At 30.3% G+C, this 17,109-nt stretch overlaps 1 long non-coding RNA gene across 1 annotated transcript; it reads right to left on the reverse strand.

Moving 5' to 3' along the window:
- Positions 1-3,241: 3,241 nt before the first annotated feature.
- LOC128168745 (uncharacterized) lies at positions 3,242-15,517 on the reverse strand. The gene is made up of 6 exons (XR_008241446.1): positions 15,210-15,517; positions 8,288-8,507; positions 6,036-6,155; positions 5,336-5,456; positions 5,110-5,214; positions 3,242-3,339 (listed from the first exon to the last, which is right to left on the reverse strand). It is a non-coding gene; the product is annotated as an uncharacterized LOC128168745 (long non-coding RNA).
- Between the last annotated feature and the right edge of the window lie 1,592 nt (positions 15,518-17,109).

Consider the following 17,109-nt stretch of genomic DNA (forward strand, 5'->3'; position numbering starts at 1 on the left):
CCAGTTTTATTAAAGAAGCAGCAATCAATGATGTCGAACACCCTTGACAATTTACAGTGGGTGATGGTTGTATAAAGTGTAGAAAAGTCGTAAGTTTTGATGCTAATAATGTAAGTAGGGTGGGGCCACTATGTGGTCGAATTTTTACTTAAGAATATATAGAGAAAAGTCTTTAAAAATCTTCTTGAAAAGCATTCAGTCCAAAAAGCAGAAACCATTGTGAAGGCACGGGTTGTGAAGATCAGAGTTTGATCAAACCGCGATTCCCTAGAGAAAAGTGGGCTACAAGGTGGGGGGGTGTTAATATAGGAATGGAGAAAATCTTCTGACTAATACTAAAACAACAAAAGGGGATAGGTATTAAATATATGGCCGTAGTTGTCAATATATTTTGATTTTGATACTGTAATGCTGATTTGATCAGAGTTGTGGCTATTGTTGCTCAAGTGAGCGATGTAGCCCCTGTGCTTTTTGTTTTAAAGTTTTCTGGTATTTTAAGTATCCACATGTAATTTACACCGCTTATTGAATATACCGTTGCACAGTACTCTGAGTGATTCTAATTAACTGCTTTTATTTTTTAGTAAGAAGTAAAAAGAGGCTTGGTTAAACATTCTGAAACATGCTATTATATAAATAGTGCCTGTTTGGGAGGGTAACAGTTGAAATTGACACCCCGAGAAAACCACTGTCAACCGACGCGAAGCGGAGGTTGACAATGGTTTTTGAGGGGTGTCGATTTCAACTGTTATCCTCCCAAACAGGCACTATTTATTTTGTTATACTGAATGATTTAATTTTAAAGAAAATTTTACTGCTTTTATATAGGAATAACGTGAATTCTACAGCGAACCGTACGCGCATAATTTTCGCGCATGTAAAAATTTTAAATGTTACCTGTTGCTAAGTGTGTTGCTAACGCTGCGGGTAATAGAACGGATTATGAACTGCGTCTTAACCAATCATATTTCAGTATTTAACATGAAAGTATAACAATAATTTTTGTTTGTTAGAATGTTAGATATCCAATATAAGTGAGGTAATTCAAATCATTTTAATTGTTGCGAATATATATTTAATGCGTCATCAACTAACTATAAGACTTTGAAGTTTTTTTTGGATTTTTTTAAAGGGGGTGGGGGGCGAGGGGAATATGGGGTAACACTTTTCTAAATGAGGCACATGACTTTAATATGTTATCATCCATCAAAGAGACAGTCGTCGGAAAAGCGAAAGGCTGTTATTATTATGAAAACAACTTAACTATAGCTAGTATTAACATGTCGTAGCAATATACTTATGCTATGAAGTTTTCGCAAGTTAAGAGTAAAAATACCGAGGACACTTACGTGTAATATATGTGGTGCTCTCGTAGACCCCAGTTTTACTTTTTGAAAAGTTTCATTATTTTCTAAGCTGAAAGCTCCAATAAGGTATTCTAAACACTTCTTCTCAAAATCTACTTGGTAAGAGAAGCTGAAGCTTATGTGAATTTATCATACACAGGTTAAAGCTGTGCCGTTCAGTTAACTGATATACAACTGAAAGGTTACTGAAAGATGACTGAATGGCAGAGCTTTGCCAAATTTCCTGACCTTTCAGTAAACTTTATTCTGTGCTAAGGTACTGTAAATTTAAATTATTCTTTTATTTGAAATCGTGATCCCTGGGTAAAGGGTTTGGGAGTTGGGTGATTTTTATATGAAATCAAATCTTGAAAATAAAATCTTAAAAATATCCCTAATTTTTTTTTAACAAATCAAGAATTGCTTCATAAATCAGCTTTCTAAGAAACCAATAGGCAATATATATATATATATATATATATATATATATATATATATATATATCTATCAGGGATGGGGTAATTGAAAAAAGTATTTGTAATTGAGTGTAATTAATTACATTTTTCAAAGTAATTGAAAGTAATTTGTAATTGAATCTAATTGAATGTATTTAAATACATCTAAAAATATTGTGTATTTTTAATTACTTTTCAATTACATCTCAATTACTTTTTTTTTCAAGTTTAAAATATAATAAAGGTGTCTTATAATGATAAATAGTATTTATACATGTTTGACATGGATTTTTGTTTATGCAAAAATTAAATGTCCCATAATGTTTCATATGTTTATACAGCATAACACACTGCCCAGGGCAATAGGTAAAGATCTAATTTTGTGGAGGTGTGAACTCCTCTAATACCCAAGAACCCCCATTGATTTTAGACTTAAGGGAGTCAAAATATCTCATTCTTGTGAATTATAGCAATTATTATTCATATACTGATATGCTGTACTGACGAAAGTTGTACTTTCTGAATAAACATAGTTTTAGTATGGGAATACAAATTAATTCATTATAGAGAAAATATTATTCAGAACCAAAAATGAAGTCAATGGTACTGAATGAATTTAATGTTAAAGAAATTTTTTCTAGAAATTTTCAAGAAATCTGAACTGAACCAAACAACCTTTAAAAACATAACCGTACATAAAGCTTTGTATATCTTAATGCTGTTAATATATGTATATGTTCTCAAGATTAAAAAAAAAATAAACCAAAGTATTTGAAATGTAATTGATTACATGTATCAAAGTAATTGAGAGTAATTAATTACATTTTAAAAAATCAATGTAATTGTAATTGCAAGTAATTGATAAAATTGTCAATGTATTTGAAAGTAATTAATTACTTTTCAAAGTAATTGACCCCAACTCTGATATATATATATATATATATATATATATATATATATATATATATATATATATATATATATTTACACTGTATGATCTCAAAATGTTTTCAGGCATTTAAAAAAAATGTTTATAATCTCCCTACTAGTGATTTATTTATTTGTACTTTGTTTTGATTTGTTATTAATAAATGATAGTATTTGAGAATTCAGTTGTTTTTCAGGATGCTGCAGATCAGAGATGAAATTGGAATGAATAGTTGTTAGTTGAAAAATGAACTGCAAGGACAATGGATGCGCATAAACTTGTTTTTGTGTCACCGTTTCTATCTACATACAAAATAAATTAAAAATTAAATTGTATCGAATATATTACGTTATCATAAAGCTGCGAATAATGCGCATTCATTGTTATATCAGTCTGTTATCCATCTCAAGAAGTGTTAGCAGAAAAAAGGGAAATTGATTTATAAAAATTTATTATTCAGACAATCATGCAATAGCAAATGTATAAAATTGTTATTGAGGAGGCTTATCATCCCCCCACCTTAAAGACTACCAGACAATGCAGTGCAAATCTGCTCTTTCACTCTTCACTGGTGTTTTTCGTTGATGTACGTCTTTTTATAGTTGAAAATCTGCAAAAATATGGGACATGATAATGGTAAATGTAAAAAAAGTCATTTCTTCTTTTTCTCACAAACAGCATTTATCTAAAACAAAGTGGTTGATTTTTGCATCCATGTTAACATATACAAAAAGTACAATTAACCTTAATCATTAAGTATGAAACTAAAATGTTAATCAATATAAACTTATAAATTCATTAGTGGCATTACGAATCATATACATGCAAGATGCGAGATGTACGAATAACTAAAGATATTTATTTTCAATTATACTTATCAACAGAAAAAAATGACTCAGTTAACAGACAGGCGTCACAAAGATGTTTTTTTTTTTTTTTTTGACAGCGACTTTGACAGGTGTTTTTTTCTTTAACACACCTAATTTTAGGTATACCTTTACTCAGAATGAAAAAAAATTCCACTGATGATAATGAAAAATCATCTGTTGTGTGTTATCATAGTAGTGCTATTTTTCACTTTCAAAAAAGTAGGTCAATGACCTACTTTTTGAGATAATGGTCATTGAATATTTTTTGAAAATTTACGAAAAATCCCTAAAATTTTTTCACTATGATTAAGATTTTTTTTAATTGTGAAAATAATATAAATTGCTAAACTCTTTTATCAATGAAATACAGTTTATGAATGGCAATTACACTGAACAGACACAAAACATTAAGTTTACATTCACAATTTTTATAAATATTCCAGTCCGAATTTCCTCTAACAGTTTTCAAATTTCTACTCTTTTTTGATTCAATTTAGCAAAAAAACTGAATGATGATAATACTAAAAGATTTAGAGCATTAAACTAGGTATATTGACCTTACTCTGAAGGCATAAAACTTATATGAGGTCAATGATCAAAATTTTGAGATGTGGCGTCTTTTATCGTTTTTAAGCATTTTTATATATTTTTGTAATGCGTGTCATTCGATTATCTAAACGAAAAAATGTGATAAAACCAACAGAAAATATGCAAAATTATGTTGACTAACAAATAAAATCTTAACTTTGAATATTACAGTACTAACAAAGATATTTCAGTGAAAAACAAAATCTGAAAATTTTAATCCGAATTTCCTCTGTTTTGCTAAAAGTCCAACTTTGTTTGAGCCCAATTCCATAATGTAGTAAAAATATCGAATGGTATGTCAATAAATTTCCATTTCATGAATACTTTTGATGTTAAGAACAAATTTTACTCATGACATTGAATTTTATAAGAATCCGAATTTGAGAACTCAAACCCTGAGTAAACAACATCCTTAAGTGTATTGTAAGTAATTGTGTTCATCTCGAATTAGTATCTACTTGTTAAACGGCGAACTTAGTAGGGCATATTAGTTTAATATAATCAATTTGTATTATCTCCATAGTCTCAACAAATAATAAAGCACTTGTAATCTTTGTCTATGCATTAGTCTATTTTGATAAAGTAATACACTTCTCTGCAACACCACTGAATCATGGTGATAGTAAAAGTAATAAAATATCAGGTAAATTTGATCTCAGGTAAATGATAACTATCTATTTTACAGTGTTAATACAAATCATTTCACGAAGGATTCTCAACTACTTTAAACAAACATTTTATTAAACTTTTAAAAAGTCAAATCGTGAATATATACAATTCAGCATTTATGATTTGGATAAAGTGATAACTATACTGTTTGAAATTGTATTATATGTACCAAATTTTGGAAGTAGTATTCACTCCGTGCTCCTGTTTGTTAAATATGACATCGAGAGAGATAAATTCACTTCAAAATAAATTACCTTTTTTTTCTCCCGTTAAGAATTTTCAAAATATCTGCCAGCGATTACTGACAAACAAACACAAATGCCGCATAGACTATCCAAAAAACCATTGGTAAACAAGAACTGAAATGAAGAGAGCATATAATATGCCATTAATTGCATAACTTAAGTAAGATCAAAACGGCCTAAGCAGTATGAACATTAACATTGGAAAAATGGGTTGTTTATTATATTATATATATACCTCTCCAAATGAGATGACGTATTATATTTCAGAATGGTAGTGGAAGCTGTATGTGAAGGTTGTGTAGTTCCAATAGTGGTCTGATTCTTTTTATGTTTAGTCAAGTCATAACAGCCAGGGTCTGTGATATAAAAGAAGTGCAAAATAAAACAAACACTATATAATGGTGTTTATTACTAAAACACCAAGATCTTGATCTCTTTCCTCTATATTTTTGTTCAAATGAGTAGAATACTTTCTGTTTTCTTTATTTATTATACATTGCAGATTCTATATTAAACTGTTTTATATGACCTGACAAAGGTAAGTAGTTCTATACATATGTGTCCTTCGTTATCCATATGAAATATATCGGAGTGAAAATGTAGATTGTAAGAGCTATTCATACATTTGTTATTGTTTTTACGATTTCTCTGAAAGAAGGTTTGCACGTATCAATCTTCTTAATAAATCTTCACAAAGGCAAGTTTGATAATATAAAGACATTGAGAAATTAATTAAACTGCTTGTATTCTTACATGTAATAAGCATTCATAAAGTTTCAAAAAAAAGCTTGGTTCCTTTCCAATACAATTAAGTTTTGTTTAAATCAACAAAGTTATCTTAGATTTTTAGTTTAAACGAGAAAAGAAAGAAAGAATGATCTAATGTCAATAGTTATATTATAATAATTTTTAAAAATTAAATAAATACTACTTACACTTGTACGCCTCACTTGAATTGTAACTATATGGACATTGTTTTTGTGAAAACAAACTACAATTGGCTTTAAAACTTTGTTGAATTAAATTTGCAGATTCACTGTACTCTGTGCAGCTACCTATAAATAATATAAATGCTCTATGATTAATAAAAGTATTTACATGTAGTTGTTTATTCACTTGCATGATATGTGAGGACGTATTTGTTTATTATGAGTGTTCCAGCATCTAATCATGTATCGTGTACTTTGTATATATGTAATACAAACGGTGCTTTTCCTTAAAACAGTGTAAATGACTAGTGGTGGCACAACCGTAAATAAAGGTATGTTATACCCAAAAGGTCGTCGACATAATTCTGTCAATGATTCCATGATTATATTTTTCGAAATGAAGACACATAACTTAAACACTGATAATGAATTTATCTAGAATACATGTGAGATATGATGCATTGTTTATGGGATGTATAGTTTCTGAGTGATATTCAAAAATCAAAAGCGAGACATACTTTGTTTGAAAGTCATGAACATATAAACAGTACTTTTTTTGCTGATAGTACTGAATTCGTTATGTGCAACTTGTAAAAATTAAATGGATTTGTTTTATTCCGTTAATTTAAATCCTCACGTTTTGCTCGCTTTTTAAGAATCTGATGTATAAAGAACATATACCAGTCAACAAATCCCAATCCAAAAAATATTAACCCGCGGTTATACTGAAGCTCAACAAGATGATTTTATTAACTAACTAGCTGCCGTTATAGCACATCCCGTTATTCATCTGGAATTGACAACAAACACAAGATTATAGGCAATGGTTAAGAAAAAATGAGTAAGATTATAGAAAGTAAAGCGACATATGAAATATCCAAAGCCTAGTTAACTTAAGGCTTGTAATTTAACAAAGAGGCCAAAAGATCGAATACTTATAAAAAGTATTTACCAAGACACATTTGGCACTGATTTTTTATTGATCACCAGATATTTGGAATTGTGATCAATCACGTTCACTGTTACATTATCAACCTAATAGAATCAAGCCCATGGACCATTTTATGGATGTGTAAATGGTCCTGGTATAAGATACAGTAAATCATATTTTCCCGCCTAATTACATTTTTAAGGAAAACAGCTATATGCCAGCAAAGAACGATTGATATTGGTTTTGAATAGATTTTAAGACTCAAAATTAAATATGCAGCGACATCAATTGGCTACATTGTAGTTTTTCTCCGAAAAAAAAAGACTATACTATAAAGTAGCGTTAATTCAATCAAATGCTCTGACAAAAAAGTGATCGCTAATTGAGCAATAATTATCTCTTTATATCATTGGTCAATAAGTGGCTCAATTGCAGGATATAACTCTAATTATAGGCGGTCGGTTTACAGAATTAACAAGATCCGAAGTGCAAACCATATAATAAAATGAAATAGTAAGAAAAAGTAAAGGTAGTGAATTATTTTGCCGAATTGGACAAATAGTTTTTTGGGTATTTCTTTCAAAGTAAAACGACTACTGTGACAGTAATTGCAAAAAAAAAATTAATAATTATAATTTACCTTCTTTTTAAAAATCATTCTAAATTCATGAGAAATTTTTAACACTGTGCGAATTGTTTTACTGTTTCCTTAGGCATACTTTTCAAAAATGTCTATTTCCAAATTGCATCGTTGAAATAGACCAGCGAGATAAGCTTTTAATAGCATACAATGGATGATCAAAAACATCAGGTTAAATTTAAGACTCCATTTCACATTTAAAAGACTTTCTACTCATGACTTTGATACCCACTAGTATTAACAGCAAATATACCAACTGAATCATGGTTGTAAAAGTTTTGTGTTTTTTAATTTTCATTAGTATTGCTTACAGTTTGTTTACATTCCGTTTCATTTTCCTTTTTCTTGCATTAATATAAATTCATCACTGTGCTCGATGCTATTTTAGATATGTAACTATTTTGAAAACTTAGGTTGAAATTCGATTTTATTACACTATCAATTATATTCCTTACTTCCACTTGGACCCCCCCCCCCCCCCCTAAGGGGTGGTTTCTGCAGATTGTCGTTCTATTATTGCACCTAGTTTCAAGATGTCCGGAGGTAGAGTTTTGAAAATCATCCATGTATACGGTTTATAAATCAAATGCATTGCCTTTGCAGGATGAAATTGGTAAATTTACAAGTATTTAACTCTGTCTTTTCTTCATAAGATTTACATCAAAATTTGCATAATATATTTCATACCTAAATGTATTGTCTTCCGATAAGCACATATTTCCAATGTCTCATTCACAGATGTGTTAATGACACAATGATACTCAAATCTCCCAGGTTCATCACATTGATTGGCATAAACTGCACAGTTCTTTCTTGCAGCAGCTTCCTTCCATTTCTCTGCACTATCTGGACAGTTCTCTACAATCTTTACAGTTGATGGAGATACTGGACAGGAAGAGCATTGTATCTGTTAAAAAAACAATAAAAGAAAAGATAAAGATTACTAGAACTGTTAAGACTGTTTTTACTGTTTAGCCGTTTTGTTTTAATCTAACTTTTGAAAGATTAAAATAATTAGGCAGAACTTAATCTTGCAAGAAAATTATATATTTACATTTTCAACTATCTTTGTCTGTGATAACATTACAAATCAAGGTTGAACCCTATAACACAATAATTTCATAAAACATGGGTGACACTAAATGGGCGTGTTTTATAACATAACCGAGAAACGGTATTGCCTGCCCGCTTAGTAATACATAGCATATGCTATATAAAAAAATAGTGGCTTTTAAATAATGTTGTTTTCAAGTGAACAAATTAGAAATAATATAAATATAAGTAACAAGGAATCATTCTTTGAATATTATGAGGTGATAATTTCGGTCAAATCTATCATAAAGCCCTTTGGGCTTTGTTGAATTTGACCACACCCCGACCTCATAATACTCAAAGAATGATTCCTTATTCCTTAAATAAAGCCAAATACAACCATACGATATGAGGAATATTTGTGTGTTGCAAACGGTTATGGTGTTCCATAAGACAATAAATGATTTATTTGAAAACAAAAGTACACTATTTACAAACTTCACTCTTTTTAAGTTATGAAGAAGTAAGATGTTCAAAAGAAAAATCAGGGAATCCTAATGACAAGATTTTAAAGGAAAAAAGAATATCACACAGGTAAAACTAATTATAGGCCAAAAAAAACCAACCAAAACGATAAAAACTCTATAAATGCGTGTATGCATATACCGCTCTTATTTTGATTAATGATTTAAACAAAGAAGTCACTCAAAAAATGTTGTGATTAATTGTTATTACATATAGTAAAATGAATATATGTATCCCCGTCAAATGCATGTTTGAATTTCAGATATCGTTACATTCTTATGATGTTTTATATGACAGGCCACGTAAAGTCTTCGGACCAGTATTTGAGGGACACAAATGATATATTTCATGAAGTTAAGGTGTGTCCCTATTACATGTAACAATAGTTGGTTTGACAAATTACAGTGAATTACTGAATACCGGCATAGTTTTCAATGCCTTGCTGGATTCCTCAGTAGGGTATTCAATTTGGTCAGCAAGGTCTCAAGTAATCGTAATCGATTGTAATGATTAATTTTTTTCAAGTAATTGACAGTAATCTGTGAACTAAGAGATTTTTGATTACTTGTAATCGTAATTTAATCGAATACAGCTAAAATGTTCAGTGTAATTATAATAGCTTTTTCTATTAATTTTGATTACTGTTCCAATAGTTTTGTGATGCACAAATTAATATTAAAGAATAATTTTTATACTTTTATAATTAGAATAAATTGATCATATTCATGTAGTTAGTATGATTTTCAATTGTATACATAAACCAAATATATATTGGTTAACTTGAGTATATACTCAGATAATCAGTTGTTCAGTATGCGTTCACTCCGCCTTGCACATTTGTGATTGTGTTATTCATAATAACTTTGCTTGCCCACAGCCAAGACTCTGCTTCCAGTAGAGCCCGGCTATATATGAATTTTTGATAACTATTACAATCATAGATTTTATAATGTTCATATTAGATTCGTGATACTTTTAACATAAATAGCGACACATTTATAAATATTTACATGCAAGAAGGATGATTTCTTACGGAAATTGGTTGTATATTCATAGTTGTGTAGAAATTGACAGGACTGAATCTACACGGCCCGTGTGTCAATTCGTTTAATCCTTCAATTTCAATAGCCTAAGAAAAATCACAGACTGCATAAAATAATTATGATATTGCCAGACTCAAGGTGCACATTAACAGTAATTTAGTTAATTTTATAAATTTGTACGATCTAGGACAAATGTAAATATAAACAATAAAATGCTTTATTTGATGATTTCTTTGATGAATCATGCGTGTTTTGATTGTAGCGATCATTGCAGAATACAATGTTGCCACCTTCTTATCCCACATGGATCACCATAGAGAGCATTCTATTGACGTTTAATTAAAACGTAACTCGCCTTAATTAAACAAAAATATGGTAGTATCAACAGTGATACAATGTGTTGCTGAAGTAGAATTGATGCAATCGGTACATTTAGAAATATTCCTTAAATTGTTGAAGATCTTAGTAAGTATAACATTTACTGATATACCCAAATCAATCATTACATTTCCATTGATTGCAACTCAATTATTACAAGAACGCAAATCAAACATAACAAGAACATCAACAATAAGAGCAATGAAATGTATCACTTTTTCAACAACATGTAGTAATGTCTCGCTATTTATTATGAATAACTTAACCATTAATAGTTGAATGTTTAAATCCTATCAATATAATAAAAATGAATATAACTTCATTCATTGTTTTTGGACGGATGGGCCAAAAAAGTAAAGCAATCGCACGAAATTGTTGCAAACAAATTATAGCATTAACCCAAACACATAGTAGCCCCTTTTCTTATAATAACACTATTCATGTGAGTTTAGTTATGCATTTTGTGGAAAATTAAGTAACAAGGTTTTCCACAATACCCCCAAACAAACTTTTCTAAAATATTTAGTATTCTTTATCCCCTTTGAAGTTTTGCATTTTCAAACATGCACTAGAGTACCAAAATCAATATAGCTAGTGATCCAAATCAACCAAATGTTCGATCAGCACTTTCCATACGAATATGAATGGGTTGAATGCAAAATAACAATCACCATTTGAGTAACCACAGGACCAAGATTAAAACCTAATATGATACCTTGCTAACCAAATTGAATACCCTTTAGGGCTTGTTATTTGCTGTAAAATGGTTTTTTTTTTCTATTATAATGAGTTGAATGATATCTTGTGTAATGAAACAATCTAGGGAAAACTACTTCATATTTTTCTAATCAAGATCTCTACAAAACATATATTTTTCCCCTTTTACATATATCCCTAATTGCCGCCATACAATTTTTCTATTACAGAATAATTATATATACTCCGCTATAAAAATTCACCCCCCCCCCCTTCACTGTGGTCACACCCTTTCCCTGGGGTCATGTTTATCAAACTTGAATCTACCCTAACCGAGGATGTTTTCACACTAGTTTCAGCTTTTTTGGCAAATTGGTTACTGAGAAGAAGATTTTTCAAGGCTTTAAATATTCCTATGTTAAAATTTAGACCTCTCCCTTGTAGCCCCACTCAACCCCTGGGGATCACGATTTTGATAAACTTGAATCTACCCTTCCTGGGGATCATTTTTCACAAGTAACAGCAAATCTGGCTGACTAGTTTCAGAAAAGAAGATTTTTAAAGTTACATGTACCTCTGTATATTCCTATGTAATATTTGACCCACCATTGTGGTCCCACCCTCCCCCTTCTGGGTCATGATTTTCACAACGTTAAATCTATATTACCTGAGGATGCTTCCACATAAGTATCAGCTTTTCTAGCCAAATGATACTTGAGAACACTTTGATATGTTAGAGGTTTGACAATATATTTCACAATGCATATTAATAAGATCACTACTTGTTTGGACATCATAACCTAAGATCTAAGATGCATCAACTTACCAATCCCACTCTTCTAGGCCTCAACATGTTAATGAATTTCCTAAGATCTTTGAACATTTATTCTATTTACTTCTACGTGAAACTTTGAACCAAGTATTGGTCTGGGGATCACGGTCATATTAATTTAGACACTACTCTCTCTTTGGATGCTTACATTATAATCTCACAAATTGTAGCATTGTTATTTGAGAAGAGGATGTTTGCATTGAAATCTCACAAATTGTAGCATCATAGTTCTTAACTAGAAGTTTTTTTTAACGTTTTCCTATATCTTTTTTGTGAAACTATGAACCTTACGTGAGGCACTGGTATAGATCCGGGGGCCACAGTTTTTACAATTTAGAATCCACACTATTAGAGGAAGATTGCATTGTAATATCACAAATTGAAGAATTGTAGTTGTTGAATAGAATATTTTTAAACAATTCCCCTTGCTATAAATTTCCAAGTTAAACTTTGAACCCAAAGAACCCAAGATCACGTTTTAAATAACTTTAGAATTTTGACTATATATCCAAATTTTTGTGTTAATATTAGCACTTTTCGCGCAGTAGCTTTTAAAAAAGAGTTGAAAGACACACACTCTATTTCACTGTTTCATGTTTATCTCGCGTTTTAAAATGTTTTGTACGTTATTCTTACAATTTAAAACATTCTTTAAAACCTAAAATTTGAATAATTTTGACCATGTTATTCTTAAGAGGAAGTAAAAATTATGAAAAGTTTACAGACAGGCGGATTGATAGACAGACAGACGGACGGACGGACAGACAAGCATACAGACGGACCAAAGGACTGACAGACAGGTAGACAGACGGACGGACAGACAGACACTGGATCAGAAAAGCTCACTTGAACCTTCGGTTCAGGTGAACTATAAAGAAAATGCCGAAAATTTTGCCGAATTGCATGTACCTGGTTCATTGGTAGAATAATAAACATGAATTTCAAGTAAATGTTGTCTTACATGTAACAAGAAATATTGTCGTATGATTTATTCCAGAAGGCTTATTAAATAATGAAAACAATGCAGTACTGAATATGTTTAAGCTCTGATTTTATTGCTTTAAAGATGTTGTGCTTCAGTATTAATGGAATAAAATTGACAAAGAAAGAAATTGGCGTTTCCCTCTAAAATATTAATAACTTTTGTAATAAAGAATATCTTTTTAGATCATGATGCTGGAGCTGCAACAGTTACCTTTAGAGATCCAAGCAAATGCAGGAATACAAGTAATCCAAGAATCATGTAATGGACCCAAGCATTCCAATCACCTTTAGTTTTGACCATATTTCGAATGTTCTACTCTTTTTAATTGAATACTACTCCGTTTTATATAAGCTGGATTTGAACTTGAATATTGTTTTTCTATAATTAAGTTTTAGTTGTACGTACAATTACTTATTTCATGCCATTTCAAGTTTATCCAATGAATAATCGAAATTGGTTAATTCAATATCATTAAATCGGAATACAATAGATTCTTTAAAGATGTTTCTATTACTTAAGCTGAAAGAACCCCGTCCTTCTACTGAAGGTCAAACAAATTTATGCTGCGTTATAACTTTCGTTTTTAATTATTGGAAAATAAACTTCAAAAATAGTTTTGTTCATATTTCATATGTAAAGCTTGACTAAAATTTTAAAAAATGCCGAGAAAATAATAATTCGATTTTTTCTTCTTCAAAATAACCAATATTAATACATGCACACGTGTATGCGGTTTGTTACTGACACGTTTGGGCACACAAAAAACCAGTCAATGTAGTCCATTTTTTTAAATCCGTTTTGTGTGTGTGATATAATTATAGATACATCTTGTACATTGTAATTTTTTTTTAATAAATAAGTTTCATCCGAGAGTTTTTGTTCATTCTTCTTTTGTATAAGAAGTTGCATATCACAGACAATACAATATGAATCTAGATTTTTTAAAATAAGAACCTACAAATTGAAGTTTTAGTTTTAAAGATTGTTTAAAACATTTTTTAAAAATGTGTATTCAATGATCATTGGATGTATTTACTCTTATCATTTTATGATAAAAATGATATGGCCAACTACGTATTCATTTGTTAGGTATTTAAGGTGAATTTTGTTTTTTGTTTGTATGCAATAAATATTTACATTCATTTATCTCAAAATTACATTTAGTGTTTCGGTTCGACCCATGACAAGCAATTTCATATTAAAGTGCTGTATATGATGACAGAAAAAATGAGGGTCATTATTTGCTTAGGGGCGAGACCACTGGAAGCACAATGACTTGTTTTTCGAGAGAAAATTTGTCTTGATAATTTTTGTTTCTGCTGGTTAGGCATACACATTGTTTTCACTGTAAAACCTGTTAAACTTAAAAACATATTTTAGAAAATAATTTAAACTGTTATTCAGATGTAAATAGAAAATTATATTTTGATTAGCCAGCAATCCCGGTTTATTTATTAAACATCCTGATGTCAAGCAGAAAACCGGTCATCTGATTTAGAAGCATAATATGTAGTGTCAACATACGCAAATTAGATACTCGTTTTTGTGTTTTCGTGTATCTGGGTAGAAATGTTTCATGTTAAATATTATTTCATTGGAAAGAATCAAATTTTAATATACTATTTACAAGCAATTGTAGAACGCCCTAGAATCTGATGCGAGTTGCATTATGGCTGACCGATGTGCACCGATATATATTCAATTTGAAATTCTCATAGGTTTCTAAGGTATCATATTTTCCCAAGTATCCTTATATCTATTATATTTTTTTAATCGTGGATGAAGCCCAAATACCATATTTTATTTTTAAAAAAACATATACATTTCTTAATACGTAGCAAATAATGTTTCAATAATCGTGTTTGCAATACTTACAGATATAGTGTAAATGTAATACTTGTAAAACATATTGCAACTCTTTTATAAAGAGATATCTGCTAATTCTGACTTTTCAAAACATTAACATGAAACACGGTTTGAAAAATCGACCAATACATTAGTCAAGATAAACATGAAGCCCATTTGAACAATAATTTAGAACAAATCACCCATATATTATGCCACCAACACACTTAAACTAAAACACTTAATGAGAAGGTAATCATATTATATACTTACTTTTAGTATAAAATCCCAAAATATTCACATTGTTCTCGAGTCAATGGAAAATGTGTATTGGAAATAGATTTTAATCTCACTTTTTTAAGCACTGAAACACGTTTCTGGAGCTCGTTTTCTCACTACAGATCGAATTGGGTTCCATTCCTACACGTTATGAATAATACTGTTGTGTCTTAACTGAAGAGAAAACATCCACTTTTTGCATCCACATGGTTTTGAAGTTTGGACGGAAGAGAAATTAAAGGAGTTGATTCTGATGTTGTTCTAAGCACTTCCAGTGATAAAGGTATTTACATAAGAATCCATCTTTTTCATTGTCTAGTAAAAGAAAAATACAATGTCATGTAAAAATAATCATACCTCTAATACATTACCAAGCAATCTCACAAAATACAAACTAAAAAGAAAATAAAACTAAAAGTTCATTGAATATATTGTGGTGATACATTTATTTAAAATTCGACAGATTTAACTTGAAAAGTATATGTAGCTGCATGATTAAAATGATCAGAGCTCTTGTGCAAATCTTAATTCTATCATCTGGCCATTAGTAATTTTTAGCCCAGATTTCCAAAATCAGAAAAAATTAATTTGAAAAGTGTTATTTCAAAATTTGAAAAATAAATACATCAATTTTTATTTCCTTTGATTATAGATAATACCAGGAATTATGGTTTAGGGGAAAACTCCTCGACTCATTTTTTAGATCATGTCCATCTTATTCAAACCGTGCATGTACGGGTGAATGTCTAGTAGGATTCAATTATTTAGGGTTAAATTCGTTTATTAAAAAGGACACCATATTTTTACTACTTTCCTCAAACGTTTAATCTCTTCCGACAGATCCTTAAGGATTTTACGTTATAAAAACACAGGAAGTGAAATAGTTTACCCTTTGCTAAATACTCTACATTGACCGTTTGTACGTAGAGTACTGCATGCACAAGTAGCATTCCAGACATATCCATAAAAATATAAACATGTTTTTCCCTGTAGACTTTTGAACTTTAGCTTTGAGGGGAGGTGGTGATGATTTTCTTTTCCATGCTGAGACTGTTGCTTTGTCTCGGGATAGTTATTGTACAACCATGTTTCGTCAGTTGTGACAATTCGCTATAGAAAATCATCTTCATTAGTATACTGTCCCAAGAAAGCCCTTGATAGTTGTACTCGTTTTGCTTTGTCATTTTCATTCAGAAGTCTGGGTATCCAGCGAGCTAAAGCTCTTCTCATATCTAAATATTCCGTAAGAATTGTAAAGGCGGTGCCATAACTGATATCAAACATAGATGCAACAGTGACGCGTCCGTCACTTTCCATGACGTTGCCAATTTTGTCAATAAGTTATATTTCTTCGAGGCCTGTCGTGGTCAAGAACATAGTCTCTACTCTTCAAAAACCGCCTATTACATTTAAATACAAATAATCCACTCACTTTTTATGTATTATTCCTGCTTTTTCCATCACTTTTGCAGTTTGTTTTTGTTTTAACAAGCGCAGCACTTAATTTAACAGCCATTCTTCGCTCGGTGAATTAGGAGTACCTGTCTTCTAATACTGATTTTTTATCAACGGATCAACATAGTACTTCATAAGTCAGCAAATAAAATGACGTAATATTACATCTTTTAGCGGTATAAATTGTATTTTGATTTGGCGTCATATAACAAAGATCTTGTCAAAATTTTGTATGATGAAATTTTTGTAAAAAGCAAAAAATGACCCTGCGCCCTGACTGCATTTCTGAGACGTAAAGATCTTTATTATTTATTGATAAATTGGAATAAACTAAATTTAAATGTACAAATGGTAAGGATTTATTGCTAAAGTATGTCTTTAAAATTTGGTAGTAATATGACTTGAAATAACAACGCTATGATAAAATTCTTCTAATTTT

This window comes from Crassostrea angulata, unplaced genomic scaffold (genome assembly GCF_025612915.1).
Source record: "Crassostrea angulata isolate pt1a10 unplaced genomic scaffold, ASM2561291v2 HiC_scaffold_45, whole genome shotgun sequence".
NCBI lineage: Eukaryota > Metazoa > Mollusca > Bivalvia > Ostreida > Ostreidae > Magallana > Magallana angulata.